The 16,092-nt window shown below is 37.6% G+C and overlaps 1 long non-coding RNA gene across 1 annotated transcript; it reads right to left on the bottom strand.

Moving 5' to 3' along the window:
* Positions 1-1,614: 1,614 nt before the first annotated feature.
* LOC103149656 (uncharacterized) lies at positions 1,615-13,287 on the bottom strand. The gene is made up of 3 exons (XR_477491.2): positions 13,116-13,287; positions 11,654-11,748; positions 1,615-2,311 (listed from the first exon to the last, which is right to left on the bottom strand). It is a non-coding gene; the product is annotated as an uncharacterized LOC103149656 (long non-coding RNA).
* Between the last annotated feature and the right edge of the window lie 2,805 nt (positions 13,288-16,092).

Below are 16,092 nucleotides of genomic sequence, written 5' to 3'. Positions count from 1 at the left end.
TGAACCAAGATGCAATCTTTGTGGAATAAACTATCTTTTTAAATAGGTTATTGGATCCTATAAAAATGTGAAATGGTCTTTAATTTTTTTTTTTAAAGGGACAAGAGGATTCAAAACTGTTTACTTCTGCAAGCAAGTCTCAAAGTCATACCAATTTGAAAGGGTTTTCCAGCAGATCATTGACTTACTCCAAGACATTACTTCACATAGCCCAGCATTTGTCATTATCCTTTGACTGACTTAGTGTAAGATGATCTTACTTAAATGTGCTTAAATTGCTAATAAGTTCTTTTTTGTCCTCTCGAATCTGAAACTATGCTGAAGTTTCTCTGTTGTGAGTTAAGAGTCTCTTGACTCTCAGCATTTTGTGACGGACAATAAAGCTCAACGTGAATGATAGTTGTTTTAGGTGTGGAGCGTACAAAGACAAGATTTTTTTCCTTGAGAACTCTTGGAAGATGGCCTGAAGATTAGATGTCTCCCAAGGGATGGTAGGGGTTGTGTTATAAGTGCTCCTCAACAATCCAGTGACAGTGGATGGGTTAATGGGATGATTAATCACACTGTGTCAGGAGAATAAGAGGGGGATTTTCCATACAGGAAAATTGGGATGTCTGGATGACTGGACCTTGTCAGAGGCAGCTGGTGATGTACAGACGCGGAAAGCGTGAGAGAAGATCGGGCCCCAAGCAAAAGAGGGGGGTCAATGAGCTGAAGGTAGAGAGTGCTTTGAGTGAAAATTGGAGCTTTAGACTATCATTTCAGTGTAAACACTTTTGACATTGACTAATATTTACACATGTAAAGTGATACAGACTTCAGAACATCCCATATGTGAACCTTTCAGTTGGTTCTGTGTTCGACTTTAGAGATGTATTTGCACCCCTTTCTGTGAACTTTGTAAAACGTTTTGGTTCTGACCGGCTCCAGATAAACTAAAAAGTCAAAAATGAAGGAGACTGAAGGAATACACTGATTTAAAAAAAAAAAGGCAGTGGAACTAGCACAACAAGGGATCTTTGATACTTTAACCTTCTGTCAACTGCTGAGTTTTAGCTATGAAATCATGCTATATTTTTGGTTTGCCTTTCTTCATGCATGCTAGGTCATGCTATGGGACCTCAAGAGTGACTTAATACCAGCAACCCATCACTCTGGCTGCATAGTTATAAGTTATACAGCATAGTTTCTGAGTCAGAAACTCAGGTGCATAGCTGGTTGATACATCAGGAGGGGAGAACGGGGCTGAAAACCACAGGTATGATGGAAGACATAAGAGGCAGTTATACTTTCAAATAACATCCTTAGATGTTTGATTTTGACGGTCCTTTCTCAACCAAACCCCTTTTCTGTAAGTTTGATAGCTGATGTGGGTGACTATTCATATTTATACATCTCTCCTCCATGACTTTCTTTTGGCTATGTTAAGATAGCAATGATAGTAATGAGGTATGATTTAGAGTGCACTTTCTAGCCTCAATTATAGTCCTCAAAAGTTTGCATAAGACATCTGTATGCATCACACTTTATGTACATTTTCTGTATTGACACAAAAGTAAAGCAATCTAAGTCACACATGCCTTATTTTATAAGGAAAATTGGACACTGTCTACATTTAGGGCAAAAATGCATTTAATATTGAATCATAAGTAATGGTTTCACACCTTCATTGAATGTAGAGGAGACATGACTTTTCCAAATTTAAATATAACGATCCACCCATTAAAGATGTATGTACCATAGTTATCTAATCTTAATCAACATAACTAGTTATTGCTCGATTATTACACAAATTAAGCTCATTTTCACAATTAGTACTATCTGATTTCATGTTTATTACTTTATTCTCAAAAAACACTTGATGGTCATAATCTAACAGAATAAAAAAAAATAAAAATAAACAAAGTAATTAAAACAAAATATCTGACAATATTTTCTGCCAGCATCCGAATATTTTAAATATTCTTAAAGTCTGATGCTGGCACAACGATGATTTGAACAACCTCACAAAGCTTCAGCTTCTCGTTTCACAGAAGAATACACGAGAAATACAAGACTTTATTAAAGCAACTAAATGGACCACATTTACATAGTGCTATTCTATCCTTACTGACAACTCAAAGCACTTTTACAATACAAGTCAAAATCACCCAGTCACACACCGATTTGGTGATGGGTGGGTAACATGGGATTCAGAATCGTGTCCAAGGACACTTTGAAATGTGGTGTGTGGAAGCTGGAATCACATGTTTATGAGTTCCCCATCTTCAGAGCATTTCACAAAAATGCTGATGAAGGCAGAGCTGTAAAGCTGTAAAGAAAAAAAAAAAACACTATCAAAAATGATCCAGTTAGAGTTTCCTCGTGATCTTGTAAACATTTCAGAGTCTTATAATAATGTGATATAGGCTAAAAGCCAGCATTTATGTATTAAAATACATATGTGAGTTGGGGGAAAAAACATAATTTAGTCAGACAGACAGTCAATCAATCAAACATTTCTCCTCACTTTTCATACACAACAAATGTAACACAAAATGATGTACAGAACCAAGCAAAATAAATTACTGTCCAGGGTAATGCCATTGACTTCACAACCAGACACTGTGGTGACATGCACTCATTCAATGCATTTAGGCTAAAATAACTTACCAAAGTTGATCAAACAGATGTTTTATGTGACCAAAAATGCACATTTGTAATTACAATTCAATTTATTATCTGCTTGTCTGAGATAAGGTCAACAGATCCAAGAAGGAACACTATTCAAGCGTCTCCTCAGAAATTCTGGGGCATCCCATAGGATCCCAAAGTCAGACAGGATATAGCATCCCTCCAGCATGTTCTGGGTCTTAACCAGGATCTCCTTCCAGTAGAACATGCCTTAAAACCTAGGGGACATCCTATTCAAATGTGCACACCACCACCAAATGACTCATTTTAATACAGAGAACAGTAGCTCTACTTTGAAGTTCCCCAAACTCAAAGTGTTCATTGTTATTCCATTGAAATATTCACATTTGAATTGTTTCTTGTGATGAAAAAATTAGAAAAATCAGCAGCAACTTATGCAGAATGGATTCAAATTTAAGGAACCCAAAAGTTGTGTGTATTCTGACTGAAATTCAAGATTGCATCTGAATGTACGTTTGCTTTTGTTTTTGCGAATAGATGATTTTGACTGTGCAGAGAACAAGGGGGGAGGGGGAACTCAGGCTTCCTAAATTAATCCATTTGCTTTGCTATATTCTGCATTTGCATTCTTCATTGGTTCCCCAGGAGTTATTCATGACAAGTTGTGCTTGTCTAAAAGAGAGCAGCTGGTTACAATAAGACAATCTCAACTAAAGATCTGTAGCTCTCTGCTTTGACAATTCAAAAATAGCTCATTTTCTCCACTCTTTACCTCAAATGGAAAATGCTGAACTTCTATACCACAATGTCCTGGATTGAACATATTGATGTAATGCATTCATACCCTATTTTACCAACCGTGAAACAAAACCTCAGTTTGTACTACGGTCTATCCCCCTTTTTTCCGCCATGCCACATGAGGGCCAGAGGAATGCTGGAGTCAGGTATATATGAGTGATTTTATCCCACTGCAGGCCACTACATGACATTATGACTCCAATAAAACTGTCAATGCCAAAAAACACCTACTGTACTGCTACTTTGAACATAAAAAAAAAGAATCACACAACTTTTCTAACACGTATTCAAATTTCCCAATGTATTAAAAATGTGCCGTCATAGCAGCTGTCTGGCAAAGCTCACCTTCCTAAGCCAAAGCAGAGCATGTTCCACTTCCCAGCATTCATTTTAAAACAATAGGTGGGCCAAAAATCCAGCGCTCCACAGGGCTGCATTTAAGGCTATTTGAGATTGTGGTTGTGCGTTGTAGAGAGAGAACGAAGGCAGGGCACATCACTGTGTCGTCACAAAGAGTCTGGACTGGATCAGAGAACCGAGCTGGGGCCGCAGAATTCCCGTTTCTGTTAGTGTCAGTTCTATCTCAGGGTCCTCCCCCGGAAACCACACCCACCACAAGTTGTTGCAAAGGGTTCAGAGCTCTCCCGAAAATAGAAGGGTTATACATAGAGGTCAAAATTTCTCAACGTGCATGGCTGAGGTTTGTGTGTGTGTGTGTGTGTGTTTGTATATAGAGTGACAGGATCTGAGTGAGGAAATCATTACCAGCTCCAAAATAAGTAATCTCATTTTCACCCCCCCCACCCTGTCAAAGTTTCAGTTGTCTTGGTTTAAATTGTCATCATGGCTCCTCAACTAGGTTTTAATCCCATGCCCCGCTGGGAGTGCTGTAAAAGTTTTTAGATTGAAACACAGTCGCAAGCAAGAATAATAGAGGACATCTGAAGAAATAACCTGAATTGACAAGTAAATCTTGAAGATTAACTGCTCACGAATTGTGCAGTAAAGTCCACCACGGCACATCTTGATTTCATCGCCCTCAGATGTGAACATATTCACCTTCATGTGACGGTTAATTAATACAATATGTTACTTGGTCAGCGTGGCCAGTTTTGAAGGGTTTTTTTTTTGTTTTTGTTTTGGGGAAGCTTTTTCTATTTAGTTCACAAAACATACTTAAGAAAGATAAACATTTGTTATTGGGTTTTAATCTCATACATATGGACTAGAGCATTTGTGTCACTGCTCTACTCAGACATCCACCTTGTTGTCGAGTCGATGCAGGTTGCATACTCTCCCCGCTGTCATCGCATGCTTGCATTATGGCTTCCTCTCGGAGTGCATGCGATTCATCACGCGATAAGACATGTTTACAAGCAGCGCAGGACAGGCGTACTTGTTTATGGTTTGCCGTTAGGCCTTCTCCCTCTTCCTCTAGCTCCGGTCATGTTGTGTGTGTCTCCACGTACTCCCCCACAGGGAGCTAAATACCAGGTCAGAACCAGTAGCTGAGTGATCCTGTCAGCCGGCTAAGCCTTCGTGGATTACACTAAAGTGGGCTCCTGAGGTTACTCCGACATCAGCCCAGCTCCGCCCTGTTACGGTCAAACAACAGCATCACAGTAACTGAGGTTTCTCTTGTATTGTTCATTGGAACAATAGATGTTAATGTATTGAAACATCTTACAAAACACGTTTTGTGCTACATTAAACGTAGCACGTTGCTTTCCTCAGCCTTAGATGAATGTGATGAAGTTTATGAAGTACTGCCACCATGGAAACTGTTAAGTCTTAATTCAAAGTTGTTTGAATTCTTTATTCTAGCAAGTGATTCTGTATAATAGTGATAGTTCATCAATACTATTCGTTCTAAGAAATACATTCTTCCATGCATAGGTTAAGAAGAACTGGCAGCTGAAACTGGAAAAAGTTGTTGAACTTTTGTTTAGCCTGAGCAAAATCAAGCCTGAGCAAAATCAAACAGTTCCTCAATCAAAGACCTGTTGTCTCTTGATGGTTTCTAAGGCAATAAATATTAAGTGGAACTGTTCATTTATAAAATTCCCACTTTAAATTTCTTCCCCTTAGAAATCGGATGGAACAGCTGTGTTTATTTTGAAAGGGAATAAGAGCGAGGTCCAAATAAGCCACATCCAGGTCATGCACAGCTGAAGTAAAGAGTTTCAACAGAGAAAACAGCAAAAACAGAAACAGACTGTGATGAAATTAGCTGATGGAACATAATTAATGAAGCCTATCAGCAACAGTGTCGAAATTCCAGCTGCAGAAGGATTGTGACCGCTAACAGCAGTCATCGCGGCTGATAGTTAATATTTTTTACACACCCATCCCCTTCCTCCCTCACTAAGACAAATACGGATACTATGACGGCCAGAAAAATAACAACCAGAGCAATGAAAAAGCATTCCATCTGCTACAGGCTTGGAATCCATGCCGAATATAATGAACTGCTGAAATAATTATAAACGACGTGACTATTAGTGTGTTTAAAATAGACTGAGTGACAATGATTAGGTAGTGCTTGAAGATTTACCATTAAGCCAGGGTTTATAAACATTAATTTCAGAATGTTGCAGAATAATTAGTCATGTCGTGTTATAACATTTATGGATCATATTATCAGACCAAGCATGCAGACTTAAAACTGAGAGCCACTACCCGTTCATCCCTACATGTCACAAACCACATACGCTAGGCTAGTTAGCACTCTCATTGAAAAGCACTTAATGAAATGAGATGTTTAAGAGAAAGACAGCTCCTGGGAAATTACCTGGAATGAAAGAATCTTACTTCCATGAAACCGTGTGTCTATTGTTTAACTTTATAAGAATAGTCTTAGTTCTCAGTCAAGTTAATGTTCCCTTTGATGAAGAACTATTGACGTCAAATGCCGAAAGACTAAAACAAAGTAGAACAGATCAGTATACAGAAACAGGTTATAATCCTGTCCTGCATTTTGTAAAATATTTTTTTTTCCATCTGCCTAAATGTCACTCAGATTAGATCTACATGTTTTTCCTAATCTCATCATGTAGATCACGTTTGATCTACATGATGCTGTCAGTATGACAACATCCTATTGATTGGAAATTAGCAGAGGCTCTTGTATAATTCTTGGCCGTTTTCACAACATGAATGTCGTTCCAACTGAAGAAAAAAATAATTATATTACACAACAAGTTGACAGTCTTGTGCAATGGTGACTTAGGATTGAAAATGTAGCGTTTTTTATGCATTCTTCCAATTGTGTGATGCCGGTGAGAATGGGCTTGACTTTGTCAAATTCAAAGGCATGCTTGTTTGAAACACAGTAATTTAAAAGTTTTTTGCCTTTGCTAGTTTTCCCTTCATTGCAATCCATCTTTCAGGCTTCCAGCACCATAAAACACTATTCCAGTCCTCAGATGATGAAAATTTGACAAATTATAGCTCAGCATGTGGAGCAATAAAAAAAGGTATTTATTGCCATGCTAATTGGGCTAAGATATATAAAGCCTCCAAATCAAACAGTTAAAACCTCTTAATCATTCTAGAATACAGAACAATTTCAAGCTTCAATTTAACGAATAAAAACACGTTTAAAACTAAAACTACACGATCAAACAAATCCAACAACTTGACACATCTACTTTTGGTGTGCGCATTCATGTGTGAGCACATTCTAGCTGCATCTGGTAGCTGACTGACCTGCTCAGCTCGCTGTGTAACTCCTGTTCTGAGGGGCCACCCTTCCTTAGCCATTTGGCGAGCCAGCTCACATCAAAGCTGATGGAAGGCTGGACCGCAGCCCAGCACCATGACAGACTGGCGAGAAGCCCAGAACTCAAGCCCCTGGCTTAAGGCCTACAGGCCTGGGGCTGGAGGTTGACAGGGCCCAGCTATGAAGGCCTGATGAATGGATTCTGGCACTCAGCTAGTGATGTGTGCAAATTTGTGTCCACATATACACTGCACACTCCGACTTACATGCAACAGTAATGATTGGCTGTGGTGTCAGGGTTAATGAGATGTCCAGCTTTGGTTGTTCTTACACTCAGATATGCGGTCCCTTTGGGTTTTGCAGACAAATCCAGAAAGGAATGCAAACGCATTCTTTGCAGCGTTGTGCATTGTCGTGGGCTCGTCACATGGGGAGTGACAAGCGACAGCAAAAGGCTAAAGTTTTCTACCACTCAACATGAACCCAACACACGGGTACATTTTTGCAACAATATACTCATACCCTGTGTGGTACTCACAGCAAAAAGTGTACAAATCTAACTGTTTTGTATGCAATACCAAGCTGGTAAGGCTGAGGGTCAGGGCCACCTTGTGGATAACGGAGTCACATTTTGAAGAGCGTCTGACGGAAGACTTTACATAATAAGAATTTTCAAAAAACAAAACGTTTGTGGGAGGAAATAGCTCAGACCCTGGGTAAATATGAGGAACTGTGTTGAGCTATGTGGGATTGTGGGAAATGAAGAAATTTGTCTCCAGAAATGTAGGAAATCAGTACGTTCATGGACAGTACGCACAGCTGACTAAAAATTCACAGTACGCCAAGTAGGTGGGCGGCTTTAGGCAGCATTTCATAACAACATCATGAGAATCAAACATGGTAGTGGCAGTGTGTTGGTCTGGAGATACTATGATGCTTAGAAATATCATGATTTAAAGTGCATATAAGATGCTTTTAAATATTTCCTTTTCACAGGTAAATTATTCACTTATGGTCTACATAAAGTTGTGGAACTGTAATCTTTTGGTCTGAATTTCTGGTTATTGTAGCTCCACAGACTCCCCAATTGGCCATTTTTGTAGTTTGATAGCAGTGATACAATTATCTACCAGCAGAGAAACTTTTTATTCCAAAGATTTTTATAGATGTCAACAATGGAGGACTTGTCCATCCAACCTTACATGTCGGAGCCACAGTCTGAGCGGGAGAATGAAGATGACGAACCTGAAGAACCACACGTTCAAATGAATGCATCCCAATGATGTTATTAAACCCACCAGCTAAAAGTTAGCACGCAACGCTAACAGAAGCAGAAGGCACAATGCTACCGTCAAACCAATGGACTTGACATCCTTCTCAACACACAAAATTCATGTCTAAAATAGGTTTCTCTGCCATTTTAGGATTTAAATGATGTAAATGACTGACTGGATTTGTGAAATGTGCTCTCTACCAGAAAACCTCAAAAGGAGAATGTCAGGCCTACAGTTTGCAACCTCATGCGTACGCCCGTGGGTTAGGCAGCAGGACAAAAGGAATGTTCACAAATTATTCCCCTGCAATGTAAAACGCTCATTAACATTTATCACAAACATGTGGCACAGCCAGCTGTTAGGCTGAGGCTGGTTTGTATTTTCTATTTACTCAGTTTAGTTTTATTGTCTTTTAAAATTTAATGATGAGAAACAAAAGTATTACAAAAAGGCTAAATCACAAGAAATGTGTAAGGGCAAATACTTTTCCTTGGCACTAATTGCATAACACCTTATAGATTTTGATTTGTGAAAAACAAATTGAGACCATGAATCAATTTCCTTCCACTTTGCAAGTATGCAATACTGAATACATACAGGTTTGGGGCTCTTATGTGAAAGGAAACAGGAAGCGTTTACAAGGCTCTGAACATGCATTATTCTTACATTTCATATTTTTTACCTCATCTAATATGCCCAAATGGAGCCTAATTTCACAGTAATCAAGGATAAAGACAGTATAATATGACAATGTTGCATTTTTTTACCTCTTTGAAACTACACTGCATGTGGTATAATGCATAAAATGCATCATTATGCAAAACATGTGTTTCCATAATCCTGTATTTCTTTCTGAAATAATTAACAGTGACATCTACAAGAAATACAAGAAAAGGCAAATTAAATTTTCTCACATTGGAGGGGGAAATCCACAAATACAACTAAAAAAAAAAACAAAACTTTTTGACCATGTAGCTCAAATGTACAACAAAGACAAAATATATTCAGCCCCAAGGCAATAGAAAATTTGGTGCCAATGTTTTCTTCGTTGTCTTCCCACTCTTCACAGCGCCTCACTTTTCACTCTTTATGTACTTTACTGTCATACAACCCGTATGTCTCTTATACTTGGCTTTCTCAAGCTTACTTTTTGGATGTCAACAGAGACAAATCTGGTTTTCTTGTTCATGGAAAGAGCAGCCAGAAACAAAACTGAGACCATTAATCTGTCCACCATTTTCTCTTGGTTTGTCCAGTGAAAGAACATGTTAAAGATGTGCGCATGGACATGATGCCAAAGTATTAACATTGTTGTTCTGGTGTGAGTGTGCTGATTCCAGATCAACTTATCACTCGGGCTTTGGGTCCTAATGTCTCCTGGAGCACTGTGCTGTGCTGTCTGCCAAGTAAAACCAGGCCAACACTAACAAGGGCAGCATGTTAACCTGATTCATAAAGTTGAATTGCCATCAATCCCAAGGCCAGGCTAATTTGACAATTAATTTAAAAAAAGGTATTCCACTGTTCCTCCTTTTTTTGTACCCGTTACATAAAACCACATTTGACGGTGACAACCTCCAGCAAATACAACTAGAATTTATGTATTTATGTTTTAAACAAATATACAAGGTGATTTAGAGGGACCACACAAGAGTTGATGAGACACAGACTGCAATCAATAGAAACGTATCCTTAAATCAAAGTTTCCTTCAAGGCGCCAAATGCAGGTGTGCTGAGAAAAATTGGCCCCACTAAGTGCGATCATGCTGTACCACTCACTTTGTCCTTTCTCGTGCTTCGGGTGAACATAGGTAGACCAGTAAAACCAGTCGCCCATCCCAGCCACAGTCCAACACAAACCTGCAGACACGCCACAGACCTGCACAAATAACTCACTGTCTGTAGAAGAGGGTATTTTTTTTTTAAACCTGGATGTCTGAAAACGAGCAGAAGGAAAGTTTATTTGGGACTGTAGAGCATTTTTGGATCCAGTCCATGTCTGTAATGCATGTATAGTATTTCACTGCACTTTACCTGCTGGAGTAGAAGATAAAAATATTACTTATGTGTGCAAGGATTACTCAGCCATGGAAAAGATGACACAGGTTATATATGCAGTCATTTCTGCATTGCACCGTGTGCGCCTGCAAACGGCTTTTATTTACATTTGTGTGTGTGTGTGTGTGTGTGTGTGTATACTTGTATAAACTACATATAGAGGGCCACTTTCAGCATTTTTCCTGACAAAAGGAGCTCATTGGTGGAAAGTGAGGACATTTTCGTGATTCTCACTTCTTTTTTGTATTTTTATTTAAATGTATGGTCTGAATTAAGTTTTTAGTTAAGGTTAGACATAGATGTAGTTACTAAATTGAATGGAAGCCAATCCGAAGTTCTCAGTTTGTATAGAAGTATAAGGATGTGTGTGTGTGCACGCATGTGTGTGTGTGTGTGTGTGTGTGTGAAAGCATGTTTGCGTGAAAGCGAACATTCATCGATGTGTATATTGGATCAGGATGTTGAAGCTCTCTGTACACTGCCCTCCATAAGGCGCAGGTGTTTTCAGTCAGACCGTGGTTCCTAAGTCTTCACCCGAAGGGTTTTAAAAGACTGGCATTCCTTTTAGACAGTGTCCCTCTGCACTGCAACTCTGGAAAGACTGTGTGCTAACTTCAGCTACTGCACACACACTAGCCCACTGATTTTTTTATTTTTTTATTTTTATTTACTGTCACAATTTCATATTGCCAAACTTTCTTTCAAAGCAAGTTACAAACATGTACTTTCTCCACGCAGCCATCATGTGTATTCCTGTAATGCAAAACTCAAAATGCAACATCTTTTACTTCATTCACATAGTTTACCGTTTTTCCATTAGTGATGTAAAGCATTGAGAGGGAGGAACGGTACAAACACAGAAGGGAGACCTAGATATCTTCCTCTTTGTGGTTATATACGAGTATTCCCCTGAGCGTTTTGGGCTGTAAGAGATGTAAGCATGCATACTCCCCCAACACACAGATACACTCAGGAAGTTGGGGTTTTCTATTAAGGTTTAATTTGCATTTCAAATTCTTTTCTTCCTACATGGTGAAATGAAAAGCACAGTTTAAAAGACTCAAAATTGAACGTGATTACTTTGAGAATAATTAAAATGCAGTCTGTCAATGAGTAAAAATTAGAAAGGACCATGCATGTAGTCTTACAAATTTCTATGAAACTTCACCTGGTTTGCTTCAAGCAGCATATGCGCAGAGGGAAAACAAATCCATTTACAGCATCTCAGTTGAGGTCAGTTGAAGTTGGTTATGGATAATTTCCCTGTGGGTGGCAAGGAGAACTTCATGTTAATCTTTTTTCAATCGTTGTACAATAAAAAATAAATGAGACAACTCCCATGACCCCCAAAAATGAGGGGAAATGAATTCTGCTTTGTAAAAGAAGTATCTACCTACATCTCTGAACTAACATTATGAGAAAAAGGTGACTGACGACAGCTTAAATATTTAGCTTTTATCCTTAAAAGCACTAGTAATTGAATAGGATACTTATACAATAACTCGTGCTTTGGTAATTTGACACATCATTGGGATCTACTTTCTATTTGGTCGCATCTATTCTAATGCCTAAACTTTAAGAAGATTAACCAGTATCTAGATGGGATGGTAGATACTGTTTTGTTTGAGAAAAACCCTACACCAGCCTATAGATCGCTTGGAACTGTCAGAGGCAGTACTTTACCATTGTGGGTAGATGTCCAGAAAAAACATATGGGGTGTAACATTAAACTCTGTAATTGTTCCTCAATTTGGTTGAATTATAATTTACAATAGAACTCTTTGAACTTTAGCTGATCCTCTGGGGGAATCCACAGCATTTAATTTCTGTTTGATGTGATTTCTTCATTCCAAATGTTCAGGGAGTGTTACTTTCTTTCTGGGTCTTTGTAGTTCATGAAAATATAACTTACATCAACGGTCTTTGGAGTTCTGGGAAATTTGCCTTTGCACTCCCATTCACTGACCACCTGGTCACATACTAAGACTTTACTGGTTTATTGTCTATCATTTACAGGACAATGATGAAAATTGTTGAACATTTGAACATTCTTTAAAATTTAAATCATGACTTTTGCATTTGGCAGGACAAATATTTGAAGTGAGTGAGATTTTCAGATTGTTTCCAAAGTCTTTACCCATTTCTATCACAACTCAAATTTAAATTTACTGTTTATCAAATTTGAATATTTGAAGTCTGGGCATGGACTGTTGCTTACTTGTGAAAATCGATTCATGAAACAATTTTCTCTTAATTTTAAAAGTAATGGTTTTTTTTGTTTTGTTTTGTTTTTTTTTTGGGGGGGGGGTGTTAAAAAGAGTTATTTCCTAAATAGCTTAAAGTGCAAAGCATTAATGGAAAAAAAAATATTTTCCAAACTGTAAATTATTTGCAAGTTTCCACAACAAAATCAAAAATGCAAAATTGAAAGTTCAGGATATCAAAAGTACACTAAAAGAAATACAGTTTTGTAAAAGCCCTGAAGAAGGGGAATATTTTAATCAAAGAGCCAGACACGTCTATACACTAAATTATACCAAACTTGAAACAGTATAATAGCTAACAACGGTGCTAACAACAAAGCTAACAACGGAGTTTGTCAACATACATAGTGTCAAAAATACACTCACATGCTTCCCAAACGTTAATAAAGTAATTTACAGGTCTGTTTATATATAAATTCACACCTGAAGAAGAGGAATATTTGAACGAAAGAGCCAGACACGTAACTTCTGCTTCAGCGTGTAATATTATCTGAGGAGGAAGTTCCGGTGCTCTTCACCAAGCGCTAGACTCCCCCTGCTGGGGGATCTGACCACTACATCAGCCAATTCAAACCTGCCAATCTAAATTCTGATGAGATCAAACACAGAAGAGGACGTATCTTCTCACGCCTGGTACAACTAAATTATCTGGCCCACCTGATATTATTTCCATTACTTCCAGTAAGGTTTGAGTAAGGTCTGAAAAAGGGTGGAAAAAATGGAAACCACCAAACAAGTAATCTGTGCCTAGTTTCACTCAAACTCAAATTCATCCAGGGATATAATTTATATTTGAACACTGGAGGACACCCAAGGAAATACTTAAAGGCTCCAAAAACTCTAGTTTAATTCATTCTTGTGATATACTTCGCATACTCTGCAAGTCCTTGGCACTCATCACAAATCAGTGGTGTATAAACATAATTTAAAGCAGACAGAGTTGGTCTTAATTTCACATCCAGCCCTGGACAGCATATATATAGAAAATAGAAGTCAATTTCCCACACTGATTTATACGAGCAGTGACTGTGGGATTTGGAAAAATGTATACTCACTCATAATGAAAGAAATGGAGTAGTTTTTAGGGGCTTTTGTTGCTGTTTTTCTTTATTTCTGTATTCTATAATTGTAAAAGATTTTTTAAGAGAAACTATTTTATTCCTGTTGTTACATTCAGAGGTTTACATATGTTTCCTTAGTATTTAGAGGCATTAACTTTTAAGCTGTACGACTTAGGTCAAGCATTTTGGGAAACCTTTTTACAAGCTTCTCTTAGCAGTTTGTGGGAATTTTGGCCCACTACTCCTGACAGAGCTGGTGTAAAGTAAAAATCTTTGAAGACAAATTTTCATCTCTCTGCACTGATATTCATTTTTTATTTGTGGTATTTATATTCGTGTTATGGAAATAATACTTGGATTGACCTTTGATTAAAATATGCTATAACAAAAAAGACATTTTTTGAGCATTTTATGTTCCCTAAAATATTAACCAGCACAACATCGTTGGTATCTTCCGTGCAGTCATCAGTGTCAGTGGTAACTTTTGTTCTAAACCTTACCTGTTTGTGTAGGCATGGTACAAATCTTGTTTTCTATCTTTTTAATTCCACTACAAAGTGAAGCCTGGATTGCAGCTCAAACTCCTTACTTTCTTCTCTTTTTTCAAGCCTTGATTTATTGTAATGTATGTCCCATTTCTTAGGTAAAATTCATATTACAAAAATATGTTGCTTTAACAAATACTTTAGTTTAATAGTGTACCACTCATTGGAAACTGATATACAGCAAATTAAGCATGGCTGCTGAATAAACCTGGGAAGGCAATGCTGTTTTATTCGACATGTGACATTAGCTCAATCGGCCCATGGAAACTGAAACTCAGTACTAATAAAATATCTCGAGCCAACCCAAATGTATTAAATAAAAACAACTAAATCTCCTAATGGTGAAAGAAACCTTATAACCGAGTGGAAATGTGTTCCATGTTTTTCATTTTCATTCAGCGAGAATGATTCATTTAAAAGACCACATCTCAACAGGTTCAGCGCATCCAAGTCTGCATTGTTAAGTGCAAAATCATTTTTTGCCAGTTTGCTTTCATTCAATTTCACAACTAGCATCTGATATTAATTCTAATATCAGAATTAATGATTTATCTATGCATTTTGTGTTCACTACTGAAAAGAAAAAGAAATAGTCAAACACAATACATTGTAGTTGTTAAATAAAATGTTGTGGTATACTCAAGTCCTTTGCTCCACTGGAAAAGATAGATGGATGTGAAGAAAGTTTATTTTGAGTCCTTGTCAACTTTGGATGCTGGCCGAACACCTTCACATCACGACTTCAGTAGTTTGGAAGTATGGTTTGAATCATGGTGCAAAAAAAAAAAAAAAAAAAAAGATTAATTAATTTTCTTGTTTTAAAAATAAATGTAGTTTCAAACATCTGAAACCATTTTGACGGTAGTATTTGCTTCTTGCAAACTTTTACCCCTAAACTATTTTTGTCGTAAATTATAAACTCCACTTTCATAGCAAATGCAAGGCAAGGTTATTTGTATAGCACTGCACAGAAAGTAATTCAAAGTGACTATGGGAACATAAAGAATGACATTAAATTATAAAAATACAAAAATGTAAGCATTAAATAAAAAGCAAGGAAAGATAAAAATGATTTTAAAAATACCTTAGAAAAGAAAAAAGAAACTGATAAAGCAACATTTAAGTGTAATGTTTCAGTAAACAACAATAGTCTTTGTCCTTTGTGCACATTTCAGGTTTTCAGGACGGCTATACCAGAACTGAGGAGCATGTTGGCTAACCGTGTTTAGTTTCCATCCTGGGAACTCTGCATAAACAACACTTTGATTAACAGAGAGGTCAATATAGGTCATAGTAGGGTCTAGGGTTGGGCTTGTCTGGAAGGTGGAGCTCCATCCCAGTCTCAAGAGGTGTCCAACAGGTTAGAAGAAAAGCATTTGCATCATTTGATGGTGCCACTTCCATGTTTTACGATGGAGGACGTACTTCCAGAAGGGTCTGTGTTTAGTTAGTTAGGTTATGCAACATGTAACATTTAGCATAATGGCCAGGAAAACAAATGTGTTTGATCTCAACATTATTTCCAGTTGTAATTCACAATCATGCAACACCAAATACTTTTAAGTTCAAAGTTCAGAGAAGGTTCTCCTATCAACATATACACATATAGTTTTATAGAAATATGCCATCAAAATCTCAGTGAACCTACAGCACTGCCCCCACTCCCTTGAACAAAGTTTATGTTAAAAAAAATATAGTGGATTACTCAGAATAAAATGCAAAAGGAAAGACGTCCTC

Source organism: Poecilia formosa, unplaced genomic scaffold (assembly GCF_000485575.1).
Source record: "Poecilia formosa unplaced genomic scaffold, Poecilia_formosa-5.1.2 Scaffold232, whole genome shotgun sequence".
Classification (NCBI taxonomy): domain Eukaryota; kingdom Metazoa; phylum Chordata; class Actinopteri; order Cyprinodontiformes; family Poeciliidae; genus Poecilia; species Poecilia formosa.
Note: the sequence above shows the minus strand (reverse complement) of the source record. Positions and strands in the feature narration are given on the sequence as shown.